Raw genomic sequence first — 22,032 nt, 5'->3', positions numbered from 1 at the left:
CGTGCATATATACCAGCAGAACACATAAACCCATCCATAAAAAATCTTGTTTCTGAACATTGGCATCAAATCAACACAAACACTGAATTAACGTGCACAAAAGGAAAGAGCTAATACAGGGCAGGTATATGGGTATCAAAACAAACAAGAAAGAAACTACAATCTATTTTAAGTAAACTCTTACAAGAAAGATGCCCCAGTAAGTAAGCTGAATGGGTGACAAACTGAATAGTGAAACAAGTTGATAGTTGTACACTATAGTGTTTACGCACAGTGGAACTGAATGAATTTCAGATTATGTTGCATGCAAGAAGAGGAGCAGCAGTGCACTCTAGCTAGTGTCCTTGTCAGCTTGTGCAAAACAAGTAGCATTCATCAGGATTAATTCATGGAGTAAGAAGAAATACAGAGACAACATCATCATCTGATGATGCGCTAACCAATCAACGACTTCGTTCGTCCAGATCACAGGCAATGTGACAGAAGAAGAGACTACCTGGACATCCTCGACGGCGGCACGGAGGTCGGGCGAGTCCTTGACGGCCTTGATGTGGTCAACGACGTTCAGCCTGTCGACGATGCGCTTGAGCAGGTGGACCAAGCTTTCCCACGCAGGCTCCACGCCCTTCTCAAGCTCCTCCAGCTCGCCCTCCTGCATACAGAGAAACTTCAGATGAGCTAGACTGAAACTCTTGTCAGTTGCCACCTACATAAAATAGTCAAGACTAGAGTCTAACTCAAATCAGGTATGCATTCTTCGGACGTTAAATGGAAGCTTTATATATATATATGGCTATAAGGTATGATGCAAACCAACCAAAGTTTGCATCTCCATTCTGAACAAATTAGACTGCAATGGAGTTGCTTAATACTTATAGCATGATTGGTTTTCCGTTCTGAAACTGTAGACATGTTGTGCTTGGCTCATGCTTCAGATATGATCGGTCTACAGAGATTCAGACTGCGCCACAAAGGCACAGTAACAGCTGATGGATATACAAGTAATAAGACAATACTCCCTCAATGTCAAAGAAACCCATCCTAGAAATTGCATCAAGCAATTCGTAAGAAAACAAGAACGTGAGTAGCATTGCATTTCACAATACAACGGTTACTTGAAGATAAGAAATAATCAGACTTTAAACTATGAATCACAAGAGTGTAACTCCTGTCATATTGTTGCAGTTTCTCATCATCACTTGAACCACAAATGAAATCAAGCAACACTTTAGATTGGAACTACAAATGGTAAATATCTTTGTTGTGGAGATAGTTCAATTTATAAACTCGTTCAAGCAAAATTATATTTGTCGTGAAGATAGCAGGACTTCCTTCAGTATGTGGATAGCATAGAAAGCCACAAACATATCAGGGTGTTGAGGTACCATCAGAGACTTAAATACTAAGAATCAGAGGAGAAGAGCTCCATCATATTATGGTTTATTCCTCATCACTTGACCCTCAAACATATAAGCATGCATCGACAGCAAGAAAAAAGGCTATAACAATTTATAGTTTGGCAACTATCAATATGAAATGCAAACATTATTGCTCAGAATATGAAATATCTTCTCATCAATGACAAATGGCATCTCTGAAGTCTGACATACGTCGTAGATTTCATGATTCATCACAGCATTTTGCAAACCGCGGAAAGGATCTCGTGACTACAGACATCACCATTCACCAATAATTAACAGTGTAAACATTTATCAGTAGAGTTGGATGAGCAGTACAAGTATATTAGTATAGGAACTAGAAGTGTTGTGTTGTGCTACAACACTAGCAACAGCAGCATGAGCAGTACAAGTATATTAGTATAGGAACTAGATGCCTAGCAATTGGGAGAAAATCCCAAACTAGGGAATAGCACACAAAAAAATAGCACACAAAAAAGGCAGGCATTGCAAGCCTACTCTTCACTCGAAGCTCCAGGAAATAGCACAAAAAAAATGAGTTGCCTAATAGAGCAACCAATTTCATGTTTGTTCTAATAAAAGAATAGCAACCTCCTACTATAATAATAGCGAAAGAAACACATAAGAAGTCATGCTGATTGCGCCTACTATAATAATAGCAAAAGTCATCGAATGGTGAGCAAACAAGACTAGAATTAACACTTGAGCGACAGAGTATCAGAAACCAATTCACGTTATAATCCAATCCTCAAAGTTGTCGCACAAAAACTCATTGTTTCTTTGTTCCACCGTCCAAGTTGGATCAGCACCACGACCCAGGAGATATCTCGTGATAGCAGGCATCCCATAAGCCGCAGAAATGGCCAGAGCAGTGTCACCTGCAATAAGTAAAACAAAAGAACCAAATTAATCTAGGATTACTGGGATGTGCGGCAGAATTGATGCGAAGAGATCAAAAGGGAACCGGATTAATTATCCTGTGAGAGTTCACGGGTTGACGAGGCACCTACACATGTCCAGCCGCCTTTCCATGACCGCCGGGGTTCACTGCCCTCCTCGACATCCTCAGCTCCTTGGTCGCCACCCTGACCGATCGGACCGGTCCACTCGCCCAGGCCTCTCCCCTCTCCTCGATCACCCTGCGTCGACGAGCCGCGTCAGATCGAATAGCCCACACTCCAAAATATTGTAGAGAAACAAACCACACTCGGATTTGAAATCAAGTGCAAGAATGGCTGCAGCACATACAACTAGCATGTTACGATTGGTGGGTGATGGGGAAAATGCATGTGAAGTGCATAAATCACAGAGGGGTATGTACAATACACACCATCTCGTCGGAAGCTAGTTTATACCTCCATCAACACCTCCCCCTCCTAGCATTCGTTCATTAGCAGCACTGACCTGCCAAAATAAATCTCAGTTATATAATTCACCGTTGAATACAGAGAAAGATAATTGCTTCTATGCAAACTGTTACACATCAGTTTATCATAAAACACAAATGGAGGTAACAGAAGGATTTAGTAAAATGCTCACATAATAGATCATATCATCCAAGCTTGCGAAGGTTTAAGATCTAACAGGACAAATGGATTTGTAATAAGATATTGGATTTATAAAGTTGTTGCAGAAGGGACTGCAACTTTCCTGATAATTTGAGGCTCAGAACTCAAATTCCACTCCATGGAAAATAAGCTGACAATCATTGGGGAACTTGATTCAGACTTCTTAGTGATGCCCTTAATGGCAGGGGGAACTGATACAGACATTAAAACAGAAAATAAGCATAGCTAAGAAGACCATGTTCACCAACCCAGAACTAGGCAAAGGCATGTTCCATCTGAGAAGCCAGCCTAACTACAACGCCATGTGATGGTTCAGTTCCGATCCCATGCTCAGATCCCACTACGCACCGGTAGCTGCAACTCCATATTTGGTAAAATACAACTCGACCAATCTCACCTATCCAAGCATATCTACATACGCAACCACATGGCCTATTGTTGTAGTTGCGCGCGGAAGCAGCAGGAGAGTAGTACCTTGGCGGCGATCGCGCGGAGGTACTTTGTAACGCCCTGAGACCGACGCTCCAGACGCCTTCCATGTTTTGCGTAACCATCGTGTGTTTTATTTTGTTGTTGTTGCATTTCATCATGTCATCATACGCATTGTATCCGCATGTTTTTCTTAAAACTAGTAGTCGTTCGTAGTTGCCGCGTTCCCCTGCCTTCGTTGACCATTTCGAGACCAACCACACTTGCAACCTTGCTGTTCGTTTCTCTCTTGTCTTCTCCGGGGCCTTTTATCAAACACTTTGTCTTTGTCGACCCTTCTCAGACCACCCCTCGCGCGCGTCTGAAAGCTTTCCCGAACCCGACACGGGTTGTTGTTACCGATGGGTCCGGATCATCCCCTAACATCCCTAAATCATCAACGATTTCTCGTTTGACTCTCCTAAACTATTTATTCTCGACCGTCCGATTACGATCGGAGGGACGATATACCCCTAAATTAAATCCACCTACTATATATATATCTAGGCAAACCACCTAATTTCTAGGGATCCTACCCTAGCGCCGCCGCCACTCTCTCTCGGGATCCCCCCAGAGCCGATCCAAAAATCCATCCCCGACCAACCTCACCGTTCTCTGCTCGATCCACCCCTACAGCCGCAGCCACCCGAGCTCGTCTTCTCGCGCCTGTAGCCGTCCGAGCCTCCCCTGGCTCCTCTACCTCGCCTCGTCGTCCGGCGACCGGCGCCGCTGCCGGCGACCACGAGATAAGCTTTGCTGCCCTTCTCCTCCTCCTGTGGTTTCTCTGCCTTCCTCGTCTCACCTCCCTGTCTATCTTTCTCTGTTCAGACAGGAGCGCCCGACGCCTCCCATGGAGTTCCTTGCAGCCTTCCGTCTGCATCGTCTCGTACCGGACCTCGCCTGCAGGACCACCACCGCCGCCAAGGACAGCCGCCATTGGAGCTCGTCCTCTCCAACGTCGGCGAGCCATCTCCTCCTGCCGACGCCTTCGCCACCCAGGCAGCACCCGTTGCGCGCCTCTTCTTCTCCCGTTGCTCCCTCTTCTGGGACTCATCTCCCTCCCTCGTTTCTCTTGCAAGGACCTCATGGCCGTCGACCCCACGCCACGGCTTCCCCAAGCTCTACTCCACCCCGCCTTGGGTCCATGAGGAGACGACCACGCCGGCCGCCCTTCCCCATCTCGATCGGATCCAGGAACCCACCGCCTCCAGCCACCTCTCCATGGTCATGGCGCCGCTGGAGGTTCCTTGCCCCGAGCCTCTGCCACAACCAGCACCCGACCAGCAGGTCGACCGAAGCCGCGCCTGCCCTCACCTTGCTTCCTTCTCCATCTCTGCTCTCTCTCTCTCTCTCTCTGAATGCTCCCTCCCTGTCTTTCTTCCACAGGGAACTGACGCCACCCCTGAGCTCCACCCGTGTCGTCGTTGCGCGGATCTGGCGGCGGCCAGCCGGATCCGCCCCGTCTCGACCTCGCCGGCCTTCCCTGCAGCCCGCTGCCGCTCGAGGCCGCCGTGCGCCAAGTCCCCGCTGCCGCCGTCGTGCCCTGCTTCTGCCTCGCCCGCTCGTCTCTGTACGCGAGGGAAACGAGAGCCTCGCCCGCGTTGACCCCGTCCTCGACCGCGCCAGCGTGGCCAGCCTCCTGGGCCGCAAGCTCGCCCGAAGCCCAGATCTGCGACGCTTGGACCGCCTCCTATCCAGCTGGGCTTGGCCCATGGGTGAGCAGCTCCTCCCGCCCCTCTCCTGTGCATGTTGGGCCAGCCAGATTCGGCCCGAGTCACGTTTTTTTTCGCGGAATGTTTTTCTAATTAACCAGTGCACTGCATATTTACAGATTGGACCCTAAACTTCATGCATATAACTCATGAACCATGCATCATATTAAAATGATGTAAACATATAAAGTGCTTAGAATTTCATCTAGTTTCATAATATGCAACTTTCATCCATGTTAAAAATGTCTAACTTGTTGTTTGCATTAATTTGCCTAAATGCCATGCTAAAATGCTTTATTTCATAACTAATTAACCGTAACTCGGATTTAAATAAACTATATATGTAACTTGCTTGGAAAATGTCTAGTTTAACATGGTGGCATTACTTTGCATGTTTAACAACTCTAAAATATGGTTTAGGGCAGAACAGTAGCAAATTCAAAATATGCATATGAGGATTTTCCGGAATTGTTGTTTGTTGTTTCCGGCCTCATTTAAACTTGCCTAAATAGTTAGTTTACTTATGCTTCATCTCTTGCCATGTTAACCAACATTTAATATTGTTGGGTACATAACTGAGAGAGAACTAAATAATTGATGTGGTGTTTCGTCAATATGCAAGTCGTTGCATATTGAGCTCCACTTAATTTGTAGTGTTGTTTGTTGCACTTTGCCATGCCATGCCTATTTAAACCGGACATGCATCATACTTGATTGTGCACCGTGCCATGTTGATGTGATGGTTGTTTACCATGTTGTTTGCTTCTTTCCGGTTTGCTTCTCTGGTTAGCTTCGGTTTCGTTTCGGAGTTGTGAGGATTCGTTCAACTACGCCCGTTCGTCTTCTTCTTGGACTCGTTCTTCTTCCTTGCGGGATCTCAGGCAAGATGACCATACCCTCGAAATCACTTCTATCTTTGCTTGCTAGTTGTTCGCTCTATTGCTATGCCGCGCTACCTACCACTTCCTATATCATGCCTCCCATATTGCCATGTCCAGCCTCTAACCATCCTTTCCTAGCGAACCGTTGTTTGGCTAAGTTACCGCTTTTGCTCAGCCCTTCTTATAGCGTTGCTAGTTGCAGGTGAAGCTGAAGTTTGTTCCATGTTGGAACATGGATATGTTGGGATATCACAATATCTCTTATTTTAATTAATGCATCTATATACTTGGTAAAGGGTGGAAGGCTCGGCCTTATGCCTGGTGTTTTGTTCCACTCTTGCCGCCCTAGTTTCCGTCATATCGGTATTATGTTCCCGGATTTTGCGTCCCTAACGCGGTTGGGTGTTATGGGAACCCCTTGACAGTTCGCTTTGAATAAAACTCCTCCAGCAAGGCCCAACCTTGGTTTTACATTTTCCTAACAACCTATTACCCCTTCCCTTGGGTCGGCCAACCCGAGGGTCATCTTTATTTAGCCCCCCCGGGGCCAATGCTTCTCTAAGTGTTGGTCCGAACTAGAGCCACTTGCAGCGCCCCCTCGGGGAAACTTGAGGTCTGGTTTTAGTTGTACGTAGTGCTCATCCGGTGTTGCCCTGAGAACGAGATATGTGCAGCTCCTATCGGGATTGTCGGCACATCGGGCGGCTTTGCTGGACTTGTTTTACCATTGTCGAAATGTCTTGTAACCGGGATTCCGAGACTGATCGGGTCTTCACGGGAGAAGGAATATCCTTCGTTGATCGTGAGAGCTTATCATGGGATAAGTTGGGACACCCCTGCAGGGTATTATCTTTCGAAAGCCGTGCCCGCGGTTAAGTGGCAGATGGGAATTTGTTAATGTCCGGTTGTAGAGAAGTTGACACTTGACTTAATTAAAATGCATCAACCGTGTGTAGCCGTGATGGTCTCTTTTCGGCGGAGTCCGGGAAGTGAACACGGTTTTGGGTTATGTTTGGACGTAAGTAGTTTCAGGATCACTTCTTGATCACTTCTAGCTTCTCGACCGTTGCGTTGCTCCTCTTCTCGCTCTTATTTGCGTATGTTAGCCACCATATTTGCTTAGTGCTTGCTGCAGCTCCACCTCATTACCCCATCCTTCCTATAAGCTTAAATAGTCTTGATCTCGCGGGTGTGAGATTGCTGAGTCCTCGTGACTCACAGATTCTACCAAAACAGTTGCAGGTGCCGACGATACCAGTGCAGGTGATGCTACCGAACTCAAGTGGGAGTTCGACGAGGACCTTGGTCGTTACTATGTTTCGTTTCCTGTTGATCAGTAGAGGAGCCCAGTTGGGACGATCGGGGATCTAGCAGTTGGGTTATCTTCTTTTCTTTTGGCTTTGACCGTAGTCGGTCTATGTGTGTACTCTGATTGATGTATGATTTATTTAAGTATTGTGTGAAGTGGCGATTGTAAGCCAACTCTCTTTACCCCATTCTTGTTCATTACATGGGATTGTATGAAGATGACCCTTCTTGCGACAAAACCTACAATGCGGTTATGCCTCTAAGTCGTGCCTCGACACGTGGGAGATATAGCCGCATCGTGGGTGTTATAAGTTGGTATCAGAGCCATCCCCGACTTAGGAGCCCCCTGCTTGATCGAATTGCTGACGTCGTTGAGTCTAGAACAAAATGTTTTGAGTCTTAGGATTATATATTGGAGAGTAGGATTCTTTTTACTCCTCAGTCCCTTCGTCGCTCTGGTGAGGCCTCCTGGCGTAGATGTTTTGACTTTCCTCTCCTCAAATTTCACTAAAAAAATTTTGGATCACGCGGGGTATCTTGGAATCGTTTTGATGGTTTTGTGACGAGAACATTGTTCTTGGTGCCTCCTGACATTTAGGGGTTGTGGCAGTGTCCCGGGGAGTTGAGCTCCGAGGTGTTGTCGTCACAATTTTATCGTTGCAGTTCTGGAATACCTGAGTTTCGCCGACATCGAAAATCTCATTTATGCAGTTGTTGGTGAGATCACCTCGACGCCACCCAGTACTGGGGCGGGATTCGGGAGTATTGCCATAACTCGTATAACGGATGCTTTTCGAAGGTTGAGGTACACGATTTTCGAAGGTTTCTTGGTTATGTGTTGACGGATGGATACAGCTGGATCTAGGTATTGTTAGTTTGGGTGAGATATATTGCGTCCCCTGTATCCCCAACACCTGATTGCATAACCAGAAAGTTTCGGGAGTTTATAGGTGGGAATTCAAGTAGCTCCTAGAATATCTTTTCGACAGATGTATGATTTGAGATTGGGGTCCAACGTCTAGTGGTTCGCTTTTCACGGTCGATTTACAGTGGTCGCGAGGCGTCTTAAAGAATCCTTGGCTATGCCGATTCGGGGACGTCTTGTTTGTCATTCGTGACGTCCGCTGTACGTCGTGCCGGTGGGGCCTCATCACGAACACTTTGGGCGAAATCTCTATCATATGTTTGTTTCCGGCTTATTCTACGAGCCAATCCTTTGTTTTGTTTTGGTTTGTGGTATTCGAGTTGCTTCGAAGTCAAGTGTTGATTCCATACCTTTCCTAAGCGGTGTTCTCATACTTCTATGTGAATACCAATCCTTCTTGATCATCGAGATTGTCATGCAAATTCTTTTCCAACCGATGTGCTCTTTTTCAAGTGGACCCGATCTTTTCAACATTCGCGAGATCAATTCTCAGTTCTTTGCAACAGTGTTTGCTTCATCCGTCCCAAGTTGTCTTTGTTTTTCCCGCCCTCCCACCCTCTTTCCTCAAGGACTCAGATTTCTTAATCATGTATCCATTTATGGATGTGAAGTTTCTCCATTCTTTTCCATCAATGTTCTTATCTGGTGATTCTCAGGAAGATGCTCAGGAAGCTTCAAGTTTATCATTCTTCATTCTCGTATTCTTTTACGGTGGATTCAATTGAAGCTTTCAGTGTTGATTATATCCCTTTCCTCCTTTCAAATGCTTTCTCATGCCGGTATATCTCTTAATCATTCCCCGCTTGCTATTCAATTGTTCCGGAGTGCTGAAGATATCTCTGAAGATTCGTGTTTCCACTCCGCATCAATTCTAACTATTTCGAGGTTGTTACCTCATTCAAGCCATTTAATTCAACCGGTGCTATCTCTTTTTCAAGTAATCATTTCAACGGTGTTTCTTTTGAGTGGGCCCTAACCACAGGTCTTTTCCCAGGATCTTACCTGACTCTTGAGTTATTCTCAATTAATTTCGAAGTTTGACGTAAGAATGAATTCTCATCAGTCAAATGTCTTTCTCCAAGATCTTTCAAATTATTTTCATCGTTGGTTCAACTTTTCCAATTTTCATTCCGGAGTGCCTCAACAATTCATGGTGGTGTTTCTCGTCGTCATTCTCGGATTTTGAAGACCAAAGAAGAGTTTCTCCTCCAAATTCTTATCCTTTCTTCCAAAGATTCATGGTTCTAGCTTGATGCCATCCTCTCATAATTGTTTTGATTGCGAGAATTCTTTTCACCCATCCGGAGCAATTCAGGAGTCTTTTCATTTTGATTCTCTGGAGCCCATCATCTCAGTATTATTCATTCTCAGCTTTCAGATCTCATTCCCCAAATCTTACCGGCGCATCGTTCAAATATCCTCTAATCAGTTCATGATCTCTTTGTTCTCATGTATCTAAATTCTCTAAAGTATCTTCGTTCTTTTATAATTCTTCCCGGTGTTTCTTTATCTTTTCTTTGTTAATTTTCAATTCTTACGGTGGTTCGTTCAAGAGTTCTCTTCCTTGGTTATCATATCAATTCATTCGTTCTTTCCAATCCTACCGGCGGATCGTTGAAGAATTTTCTCAAGTTTACGCCATATCTCTCTTAATCCTTTCTACGAGAATAAGTAGTATGCCAAATCCGTTGCTTGTCATCAATTTAAATTGGTGAAGGATATGCATAATGTAATTCTTATTATGGTTTCATCCAAGTGATGTAGTTTCTTCTTTCCAGAGTTGTTCATCATGTCACATTTCTTGGTTCGAGATGCTTCATCTTTTTCTTTTCCGGAGTTCCAAGCTTTCTGCATTATCTCGTCGCGAAGCTCCATCTAAATCATTGCAAGGCTTCACCTTGTGTTTTCAACTTTTCTTTCTTTTTATCATGCTTTATTACCGGAGTTCTTCATGGAGGCTCTACATGGTGGTTCGTCAAGGGTTCCTTTCATTCTTCAAGTGTTCTTCAAGAATTCTCTCGAAGCTATGATCCGCCAAGCTATACTCAAAGATAAACATGTTGTTCTACACATGTTTTGTTTTGAGGAGTTCAAGCATTCTTCATCTTGCATTCCGAAGTGCAATTCTTCCTACCTTATCTTTTGAGGTGGTGTTATGTCCTTCTTGACAATTTCCATCCATGTTCCATGTTTCACATGTTGTCAAGAATGAGGTATTTTAAATCCTTTAATCTCTTTGTTGGAGTTATCTTGTGTCATATTTCACCTAAAGCCTTCCCTAAGGAATGTTGCTATTATGGTGCTTATCAATGATCCAAGTTTTCTCCTATCCTCTTGGTGAAAGAAGTTTTTTTCATATCGTTGGTGTTATCAATTATATTAGTTGTTTCCATAGTGGCAGAATTTCGCCTCTATCTTGAGAAGTTTTCCATAAGCCCACTACAAGCTTATTCGTTTCGTTGTTGGTTTTTCCAACAATTCCGTTCTAACCTTCTTGGAAGGGTGCTTTCCAAGATCATTTGTGGCAGAAGTTGGCATTTTCTTCTCCAAATCTTTATTCCAATGATCTATCTTCTTATTTTTCTTCCGGAGGCATGGTGATGTTGCTCTCTTCGCTCATCATCTCGAATTGTGAGGATCGTGTTCTTTTCTTACTTATCCATTTAACCGTAGTGTTGTGTCTATCATTCCTCTTTTAACCGGAGTCTCATCCAGGTGATTTCATTTTGCCAAGTTCATATTCTATCCCTTCCATTTTCCAACCGGAGCGTTATCATAATTGATCCTTACCGTTCCTTGTACATCTCGTTTCAACCGGAGTGCTTGCATGTACTTCTCGTCCATTGTTCTCGTCATTCATAGCTTTGCAAACTCCAAGGTTCACATGATGTTCCTTGTTCCTCTTTGATAACGGAGTGTTTTCAATCTCGTTCATCTCCCTTGGATTCTCTCTTTTCGTTCGTTCAATCTCTCAAGGTTCGTGGTTTCACTCGTTTGTCAAAGAAGCAACTTAGCTTTACCTCTTCTCTTCCTCTTCCACTTTTCTCCGGTGTCGTCCTTAGATCTCGGGACGAGATCTTCTTGTAGTGGTGGAGTGTTGTAACGCCCTGAGACCGACGCTCTAGACGCCTTCCATGTTTTGCGTAACCGTCGTGTGTTTTATTTTGTTGTTGTTGCATTTCATCATGTCATCATACGCATTGTATTCGCATGTTTTTCTTAAAACTAGTAGTCGTTCGTAGTTGCCGCGTTCCCCTGCCTTCGTTGACCATTTCGAGACCAACCACACTTGCAACCTTGCTCTTCGTTTCTCTCTTGTCTTCTCCGGGGCCTTTTGTCAGACACTTTGTCTTTGTCGACCCTTCTCAGACCACCCCTCGCGCGCGTCTGAAAGCTTCCCGAACCCGACCCGGGTTGTTGTTACCGATGGGTCCGGATCATCCCCTAACATCCCTAAATCATCAACGATTTCTCGTTGGACTCTCCTAAACTATTTATTCTCGACCGTCCGATTACGATCGGAGGGACGATATACCCCTAAATTAAATCCACCTACTATATATATATCTAGGCAAACCACCTAATTTCTAGGGATCCTACCCTAGCGCCACCGCCACTCTCTCTCGGGATCCCCCCAGAGCCAATCCAAAAATCCATCCCCGACCAACCTCACCGGTCTCTGCTCGATCCACCCCTACAGCCGCAGCCACCCGAGCTCGTCTTCTCGCACGTGTAGCCGTCCGAGCCTCCCCTGGCTCCTCTACCTCGCCTCGTCGTCCGGCGACCGGCGCCGCTGCCGGCGACCACGAGATAAGCTTCGCTGCCCTTCTCCTCCTCCTGTGGTTTCTCTGCCTTCCTCGTCTCACCTCCCTGTCTCTCTTTCTCTGTTCAGACAGGAGCACCCGACGCCTCCCATGGAGTTCCTTGCAGCCTTCCGTCCGCGTCGTCTCGTACCGGACCTCGCCTGCAGGACCACCACCGCCGCCAAGGACAGCCGCCGTTGGAGCTCGTCCTCCCCAACATCGGCGAGCCATCTCCTCCTGCCGACGCCTTCGCCACCCAGGCACCACCCGTTGCGCGCCTCTTCTTCTCCCGTTGCTCCCTCTTCTGGGACTCATCTCCCTCCCTCGTTTCTCTTGTAGGGACCTCATGGCCGTCGACCCCATGCCACGGCCTCCCCAAGCTCTACTCCACCCCGCCTTGGGTCCATGAGGAGACGACCACGCCGGCCGCCCTTCCCCATCTCGATCGGATCCAGGAACCCACCGCCTCCAGCCACCTCTCCATGGTCATGGCGCCGCTGGAGGTTCCTTGCCCCGAGCCTCTGCCACGACCAGCACCCGACCAGCAGGTCGACCGAAGCCGCGCCTGCCCTCACCTTGCTTCCTTCTCCATCTATGCTCTCTCTCTCTCTCTCTAAATGCTCCCTCCCTGTCTTTCTTCCACAGGGAACTGACGCCGCCCCTGAGCTCCACCCGCGCTGTCGTTGCACGGATTCGGCGCCGGCCAGCCGGATCCGCCCCGTCTCCACCTCGCCGGCCTTCCGTGCAGCCCGCTGCCGCTCGAGGCCGCCGTGCGCCAAAGTCCCCGTTGCCGCCGTCGTGCCCTGCTTCTGCCTCGCCCGCTCGTCTCTGTACGTGAGGGAAACGAGCGCCTCACCCGTGTTGATCCCGTCCTCGACCGCGCCAGCGTGGCCAGCCTCCTGGGTCGCAAGCTCGCCCGAAGCCCAGATCTGCGACGCTTGGACCGCCTCCTCTCCAGCTGGGCTTGGCCCATGGGTGAGCAGCTCCTCCCGCCCCTCTCCTGTGCATGTTGGGCCAGCCAGATTCGGCCCGAGTCACGTTTTTTTTCGCGAAATGTTTTTCTAATTAACCAGTGCACTGCCTATTTACAGATTGGACCCTAAACTTCATGCATATAATAACTCATGAACCATGCATCATATTAAAATGATGTAAACATATAAAGTGCTTAGAATTTCATCTAGTTTCATAATATGCAACTTTCATCCATGTTAAAAATGTTTAACTTGCTGTTTGCATTAATTTGCCTAAATGCCATGCTAAAATGCTTTATTTCATAACTAATTAACCGTAACTCGGATTTAAATAAACTATATATGTAACTTGCTTGGAAAATGTCTAGTTTAACATGGTGGCATTACTTTGCATGTTTAACAACTCTAAAATATGGTTTAGGGCAGAACAGTAGCAAATTCGAAATATGCATATGAGGATTTTCCGGAATTGTTGTTTGTTGTTTCCGGCCTCATTTAAACTTGCCTAAATAGTTAGTTTACTTATGCTTCATCTCTTGCCATGTTAACCAACATTTAATATTGTTGGGTACATAACCGAGAGAGAACTAAATAATTGGTGTGGTGTTTCGTCAATATGCAAGTCGTTGCATATTGAGCTCCACTTAATTTGTAGTGTTGTTTGTTGCACTTTGCCATGCCATGCCTATTTAAACCGGACATGCATCATACTTGATTGTGCACCATGCCATGTTGATGTGATGGTTGTTTACCATGTTGTTTGCTTCTTTCCGGTTTGCTTCTCTGGTTAGCTTCGGTTTCGTTTCGGAGTTGTGAGGATTCGTTCGACTACGCCCGTTCGTCTTCTTCTTGGACTCGTTCTTCTTCCTTGCGGGATCTCAGGCAAGATGACCATACCCTCGAAATCACTTCTATCTTTGCTTGCTAGTTGTTCGCTCTATTGCTATGCCGCGCTACCTACCACTTGCTATATCATGCCTCCCATATTGCCATGTCCAGCCTCTAACCATCCTTTCCTAGCGAACCGTTGTTTGGCTAAGTTACCGCTTTTGCTCAGCCCTTCTTATAGCGTTGCTAGTTGCAGGTGAAGCTGAAGTTTGTTCCGTGTTGGAACATGGATATGTTGGGATATCACAATATCTCTTATTTTAATTAATGCATCTATATACTTGGTAAAGGGTGGAAGGCTCGGCCTTATGCCTGGTGTTTTGTTCCACTCTTGCCGCCCTAGTTTCCGTCATATCGGTATTATGTTCCCGGATTTTGCGTCCCTAATGCGGTTGGGTGTTATGGGAACCCCTTGACAGTTCGCTTTGAATAAAACTCCTCCAGCAAGGCCCAACCTTGGTTTTACATTTTCCTAACAACCTATTACCCCTTCCCTTGGGTCGGCCAACCCGAGGGTCATCTTTATTTAGCCCCCCCCCCGGTCCAATGCTTCTCTAAGTGTTGGTCCGAACTAGAGCCACTTGCAGCGCCCCCTCGGGGAAACTTGAGGTCTGGTTTTAGTTGTACGTAGTGCTCATCCGGTGTTGCCCTGAGAACGAGATATGTGCAGCTCCTATCGGTATTGTCGGCACATCGGGCGGCTTTGCTGGACTTGTTTTACCATTGTCGAAATGTCTTGTAACCGGGATTCCGAGACTGATCGGGTCTTCACGGGAGAAGGAATATCCTTCGTTGATCGTGAGAGCTTATCATGGGCTAAGTTGGGACACCCCTGCAGGGTATTATCTTTCGAAAGCCGTGCCCGCGGTTAAGTGGCAGATGGGAATTTTTTAATGTCCGGTTGTAGAGAACTTGACACTTGACTTAATTAAAATGCATCAACCGTGTGTGTAGCCGTGATGGTCTCTTTTCGGCGGAGTCCGGGAAGTGAACACGGTTTTGGGTTATGTTTGGACGTAAGTAGTTTCGGGATCACTTCTTGATCACTTCTAGCTTCTCGACCGTTGCGTTGCTCCTCTTCTCGCTCTTATTTGCGTATGTTAGCCACCATATTTGCTTAGTGCTTGCTGCAGCTCCACCTCATTACCCCATCCTTCCTATAAGCTTAAATAGTCTTGATCTTGCGGGTGTGAGATTGCTGAGTCCTTGTGACTCACAGATTCTACCAAAACAGTTGCAGGTGCCGACGATACCAGTGCAGGTGATGCTACCGAACTCAAGTGGGAGTTCGACGAGGACCTTGGTCGTTACTATGTTTCGTTTCCTGTTGATCAGTAGAGGAGCCCAGTTGGGACGATCGGGGATCTAGCAGTTGGGTTATCTTCGTTTCTTTCGGCTTTGACCGTAGTCGGTCTATGTGTGTACTCTGATTGATGTATGATTTATTTAAGTATTGTGTGAAGTCGCGATTGTAAGCCAACTCTCTTTATCCCATTCTTGTTCATTACATGGGATTGTGTGAAGATGACCCTTCTTGCGAAAAAACCTACAATGCGGTTATGCCTCTAAGTCGTGCCTCGACTTGTGGGAGATATAGCCGCATCGTGGGTGTTATAAGTTGGTATCAGAGCCATCCCCGACTTAGGAGCCCCCTGCTTGATCGAATCGCTGACGTTGTTGAGTCTAGAACAAAATGTTTTGAGTCTTAGGATTATATATATCGGAGAGTAGGATTTTTTTTAGAACAAAATGCTCAGATCCCACTACGCGCTGGTAGCTGCTACTCCATATTTGGTAAAATACAACTCGACCAATCTCACCTATCCAAGCATATCTACATACGCAACCACATGGCCTATTGTTGTAGTTGTGCGCGGAAGCAGCAAGAGAGTAGTACCTTGGCGGCGATCGCGCGGAGGTACTTGGCCCGGACAGCGCCGGGCGCGCGGGACCAGTCACGGCCGCGGTTCCTCTTGAGGGCCGCCCGCGCGGCAGCCACCGCCGCGTCCACGTCCTCCGAGGTGCCCGTCGGGATCTCGCCTGCGCAAACCTACCGATGAGCACCCAACGGCACGGGCGAATGGAAAGCAGAGAGAAAGCAGGATGGATGGATCTGGTACGGACCGATGGAGGCCTCGGTGGTGGGGTTGATGAGAGGGAGGCGGCGGCCGAGCGCGGGTGCGTGCCAGTCGCCGTCGATGAAGAGCTGCCACTGCGGGATCTTCGTCGTGGCAACCATCGCGGGAGGCGGGGAGTGACTGGAGTTGCGTCGGTCGGGGTTGGTTTGTAGTACGACTGCGAGGCGCGAGGTGGAGAAGAGGTGGCGAGCGCTATCCTCTCGTCGAGTATGCGGCGAGCACGCACGCTTCGGGGCGCTGTAATGCTGGAGGGGAGGGAGGGAGGAGCAATCTGGATCGAGGAGAGCGAGGGGAGGGGCGGGTGGCGGCGAGGGAGGATCTGGAAGGCGAGAGGAGGAGAAGAGAGCGAGGGAAAGAAAGGAGGCGGGGGGTGGATGTAAAATTACCACAGGGCAGAGCTAGGGTTTCGGGGATGGTGTGGAAGGGCTGATGACTGCCGTTCGATCCACGATCATCCGACGGTGTTCGATGCATGATCCGCGTGATGCGTCCACGGACCAATCTGAATACAGTACGACATTATGACCATCTAAATTGGTCAAAAAAATCATTTTTATTTTTCGAGTGCCTAAATTGAGTTTTTTTGTAAATGACCTACCATATATTTGTTGCAAAATGCGACCGGATCATTTTTATAATATATTAGGACATATTTAATGTTCAATTGACAAAATGTTTGGTTGTCAAAAGTTTTTATACACCTCTAGTGAAAAAGACAAAATTCCGCCGTTTCAGCAGGAAGCGGGTCAAATTTAAACTACAGCTGCCTCATAGTTTGCTCTTTTTTTTCCAAAAATCATTTCTAGGTACATAAGTATCTATTTAATCAGAGAAACACCAAAAAAATCCAAGATTCAACCACTAGCTAGGAACGGTCAATCCCGTCGTTTTGACCGCATTTTGAAACGGGCATAAAAAAATCAAAAAAAATCAAAAAATTGGAAAACCTTCGCATTGTGTCATTATATGTAACCAAGTTTCCAGGAAAAATAATAAACTTGTAATACAGCAATTATTTCAAAAAAGTATTCTCAGAAATGAGCTATCATGCGTGAAGATTCATGGCATTCAAGCCAAATGATCAACCTTATGGCCACATTCATGACATAGTTTGTTCAAATGATCTCATATTGTGCACAAGGGTGCATATTGGAATGGCAAACAATGTTGCCTAAGGAAGTTTTCATTTTCTTTGGACGAAAAATCAATTTTCCATTTTTAGAGTGCCCAAATTAAGTTTTTTTGTGAAGGACCTATAATATATTTGTTGCAAAATTGTACCAAATAAATTTTCTAAAATACTAGGACATATTTAATGCACAATTGACCAAATGGTTGGGTGTAAAAAGTTTTGATCCACCTCTGGTGAAAAAGACAAATTTCCGCCGATTCAGTTGGAAACGGGTCAAATTTGAACTGCAACTGCCTTATAGTTTGCTCTTTATTTTTTCCAAAAATCATTTCTAGATACATAAGTACCTATTTAATTAGAGAAACACCAAAAAAATTCAGAGATTCAACCACTAGCTAGGAACGGTTATTCCCGCCGTTTTGACCGCATTTTGAAACGGGCATAAAAAATTCAAAAAAAAACAAAAAATTGGGAAACCTTCGCATTGTGTCATTATATGTGGCCAAGTTCCCAGGAAAAATAACAAACTTGTAATACGGCAATTATTTCAAAAAAGTGTTCTCATAAACGAGCTATCATGTGTGGAGATCAATGGCTTTGAAGCCAAATGATCAATCTTATGGCCACATTCATGGCATAGTTTGTTCAAATGATCTCATATTGTGCACAAGGGTGCATATTGGAATGGCAAACAATGTTGCCTAAGGAAGTTTTCATTTTCTTTGGACGAAAAAACCATTTTCCATTTTTCGAGTGCCCAAAAGGAGGTTTTTTTGTGAAGGACCTCCCAAATAATTGTTCCAAAATTGGACCAAATCAATTTTCTAAAATACTAGGACATATTTAATGCACAATTGACAAAATGGTTGGGTGTAAAAAGTTTTGATCCACCTCTGGTGAAAAAGACAAATTTCCGCCGATTCAGTTGGAAGCGGGTCAAATTTGAACTGCAGCTGCCTCATAGTTTGCTATTTATGTTTTCCAAAAATCATTTCTAGGTACATAAGTACCTATTTAATCAGAGAAACACCAAAAAAATTCCAAGATTCAACCACTAACTAGGAATGGTCATTCCCGCCGTTTTGACCGCATTTTGAAACGGGCATAAAAAATTCAAAAAATTGGGAAACCTTCGCATTGTGTCATTATATGTGGCCAAGTTCCAAGGAAAAATAACTAACTTGTAATACGACTATTATTTTAAAAAAGTGTTCTCACAAACGAGCTATCACGTGTGGAGATCAATGGCTTTCAAGCCAAATGATCAATCTTATGGCCACATTCATGGCATAGTTTGTTCAAATGATCTCATATTGTGCACAAGGGTGCATATTGGAATGGCAAACAATGTTGCCTAAGGAAGTTTTCATTTTCTTTGGACGAAAAAACCATTTTCCATTTTTCAAGTGCCCAAAAGGAGGTTTTTTTGTGAAGGACCTCCCAAATAATTGTTGCAAAATTGGACCAAATCAATTTTCTAAAATACTAGGACATATTTAATGCACAATTGACAAAATGGTTGGGTGTAAAAAGTTTTGATCCACCTCTCGTGAAAAAGATAAATTTCCGCCGATTCAGCTGGAAGCGGGTCAAATTTGAACTGCAGCTGCCTCATAGTTTGCTATTTATTTTTTCCAAAAATCATTTCTAGTTACATAAGTACCTATTTAATCATAAATACATGGTTTCATGGCGATACGTTGAGGTTTGGGCGGTGGCCGAGGGCCCCAACTCTAGAGCGCGTAAACTCGCATGCCCGCCGCGTGGTCACCGCGTGACCGTGGCGTCGCCATGTGTTCTGGGCGGCCTAGGCATGTCTAGTGGGTTGGGCACTCCCCAGGTAGGTGCTAGGAAGAAAATTACATTATAAGATTCTCACGAGGAGACCGATCGATGCTCAAACATGAATTAGCAGCCAAGTGTTTGATTAGCGGTACGGGAAATGTACATGGCTAATGGGCGTGAGTTTTGGCTGAGGATGATCAGTTAGAAGACCGTCTTCACAAATTTTCAGCTCAAAAGGAGGATCCTAGGTGGTACTTGCTTTGCAAACTACCACACTGGACATAAATACGAATGTTGAAGCTGGGCTCAAAATAATGAATGGATTGAGCTGGTATTTGGTGGAGGATGGTTATTTGAGCATAGGAAAGCACTGTAGAAAATGGATACTATTTGGACATGCCAAAGTGGTACTTTCTTCACAAAGTGCTGCTCTGAACAGAATAGGAAAATGAATATTGTTGAATTATTTTTGAACTAGGCAAGGAAGGTTTTTGACATATTTGATGAAGATATGATCCAAACAATTTATGAGAATTTTTTGGGAATTTTTGGAATAACAGAAATATAGGTTGCTTCACAACCTAGGGCAAAAATTGACACATGGACATGACACATAGGCAAAACTGATGAGATGGCGCCTAGTCATCGCAACCCACCACAATTTACAAGGCTATGACCATCTATATTGGTCGTTAACAACTGGAAATAAGGCAGCGGACTAGCGCTGTTTGCTTTATGACCATTTCGTGTAAGGAAATTACGACCTTTTTGACCAAAATGGTCGCAATGGTTTAGGGTTTGGAGCCCCCCGAACAGCTTTTGACCAATTGGTCTCAAATGGTCATAGATCTATGACCAATTCTTCCAGGGTCACTGCCAGAAGGTCAGTAGTTGACATATTTCTTGTAGTGCTTGTGCCTTTGATCTCCATCTCCAAAGCACCGTCATGATCTCCATCGTCACCGGCTTGACACCTTGATCTCCATCATAGCGTCGTGGTCGTCTCGCTAACTGTTGCTTCTACAACTATCGCTAACGCATAGTGATAAAGTAAAGCAATTACATGGCATTTGCATTTCATACAATAAAACGACAACCATAAGGCTCCTGCCAGTTGCCGATAACTTTTACAAAACATGATCATCTCATACAATAACATATATCACATCATGTCTTGACCATATCACATCACAAGATGCCCTGCAAAAACAAGTTAGACATCCTCTACTTTGTTGTTGCAAGTTTTACGTGGCTGCTATGAGCTTCTAGCAAGAACCGTTCTTACCAACGCATAAAAACCACAACGGTGATTTATCAAGTTTGCTGTTTTAACCTTCAACAAAGACCGGCCGCAGTCAAATTTGATTCAACTAAAGTTGGAGAAACAGACACCCGCCAACCACCTTTATGCAAAACTAGTTGCATGTCTGTCGGTGGAACCGGTCTCATGAACGTGGTCATGTAAAGTTTGTCCGGGCCGCTTCATCCAACAATACCGCCGAATCAAAATAAGACATTGGTTGTAAGCAGTATGACGATCACCGCCCACAACTCTTTGTGTTCTAGTCGTGCATATCATATATGCATAAACCTGACTCGGATACCACTGTTGGGAGACGTAGCATACAATTTCAAAAATAAATCCTACGCTCGCGCAAGATCTATCTAGGAGATGCATAGCAATGAGAGGGGGAGAGTGTGTCCACGTACCCTCGTAGACCGAAAGCGAAAGCGTTTGACAACGCGGTTGATGTAGTCGAACTTATTCTCGTTCCGACCAATCAAGCACCGAACGTATGGCACCTCCGAGTTCTGAACACGTTTAGCTCGATGACGTCCCTCGAACTCTTTATCCAGCAAAGTGTCGAGAGAGAGTTTCGTCAGCACGACAGCATGGTGACGGTGATGGTGAAGTGATCCGCGCAGGGCTTCGCCTAAGCACTATGACAATATGACCGGAGGCGTAAACTATGGAAGGGGCGCCGCACACGGCTAGGAATCAATGTTGTGTGTCCTAGCGGTGCCCCCCTCATATATATAGGTTGGAGGGGAGGAGAGGCAGCCAAGGGGGCGCCCCAAGTAGGAGGAATCCTACTTGGGCGCCTCCCAATTCGGCCTCCCCCCTTCCATATTCATCCGGAGGGGGAAGGAAGGAGGAGGGAGGAGAGAAGGAAGGGCGAGGCTGAATCCCTCCCCTTCCTTTCCCTCTTCTCCTCTTTCCTTCCCCCTATTTCGGCCTACATGGGGCGCACCAGCCCCCTAGGTGCTGGTTTGTCCCCTTCTTGGCCCATTAGGCCCGTGTAGTTGTCGGGGGGATGCCCGAAACCCCTTCTGGTGACCCGATACGTACCCATTACCCCCGGAACACTTCCGGTGTCCGAATACTATCGTCCTATATATGAATCTTTAACTATCGACCATTTAGAGACTCCTCATCATCTCCGTGATCTCATCCGGGACTCCGAACAACATTCGGTCACCAAATCACATAACTCATATAATACAAAAACGTCATCGAACGTTAAGCGTGCAAACCCTATGGGTTTGAGAACTATGTAGACATGACTGAGACACCTCTCTGGTCAATAACCAACAGCGGAACCTGGATGCTCATAATGGTTCCTACATATTTTACGAAGAATTTATCGGTCGTACCGCAATGACAACATACGTAATTTCCTTTGTCATCGGTATGTTACTTGCCCGAGATTTGATCGTCGGTATCTTCATACCTAGTTCAATCTCGTTACCGGCAAGTCTCTTTACTCATTCCGTAATACATCTTACGGCAACTAACTCATTAGTCACATTGCTTGCAAGGCTTATTATGATGTGCATTACCGAGAGGGCCCAGAGATACCTTTCCGATACTCGAAGTGACAAATCCTAATCTCGATCGATGCCAACCCAACAAACACCTTCGGAGATACCTGTAGAGCATCTTTATAATCACCCAGTTACGTTGTGACATTTGATAGCACACATGGTATTCTTTCGGTATCTGGGAGTTGCATAACCTCATAGTCGAAGGA

The 22,032-nt window shown here is 45.7% G+C and overlaps 2 non-coding genes and 1 pseudogene across 2 annotated transcripts; all 3 read right to left on the bottom strand.

Annotated features, from left to right (window-relative positions):
• Positions 1-1,127: 1,127 nt before the first annotated feature.
• Positions 1,128-1,206, bottom strand: LOC120962197 (small nucleolar RNA Z199; annotated as a pseudogene).
• Positions 1,207-1,380: 174 nt separating this feature from the next.
• LOC120962195 (small nucleolar RNA Z199) lies at positions 1,381-1,461 on the bottom strand. Its single transcript, XR_005753041.1, has one exon. It is a non-coding gene; the product is annotated as a small nucleolar RNA Z199 (small nucleolar RNA).
• An 84-nt stretch (positions 1,462-1,545) lies between these two features.
• LOC120962200 (small nucleolar RNA R64/Z200 family) lies at positions 1,546-1,642 on the bottom strand. Its single transcript, XR_005753043.1, has one exon. It is a non-coding gene; the product is annotated as a small nucleolar RNA R64/Z200 family (small nucleolar RNA).
• Positions 1,643-22,032: the final 20,390 nt, after the last annotated feature.

The sequence above is a fragment of the Aegilops tauschii genome, chromosome 3, assembly GCF_002575655.3.
Source record: "Aegilops tauschii subsp. strangulata cultivar AL8/78 chromosome 3, Aet v6.0, whole genome shotgun sequence".
NCBI classification, from domain to species: Eukaryota; Viridiplantae; Streptophyta; class Magnoliopsida; order Poales; family Poaceae; genus Aegilops; species Aegilops tauschii.
This window is presented reverse-complemented; position numbering and strand designations above follow the sequence as displayed.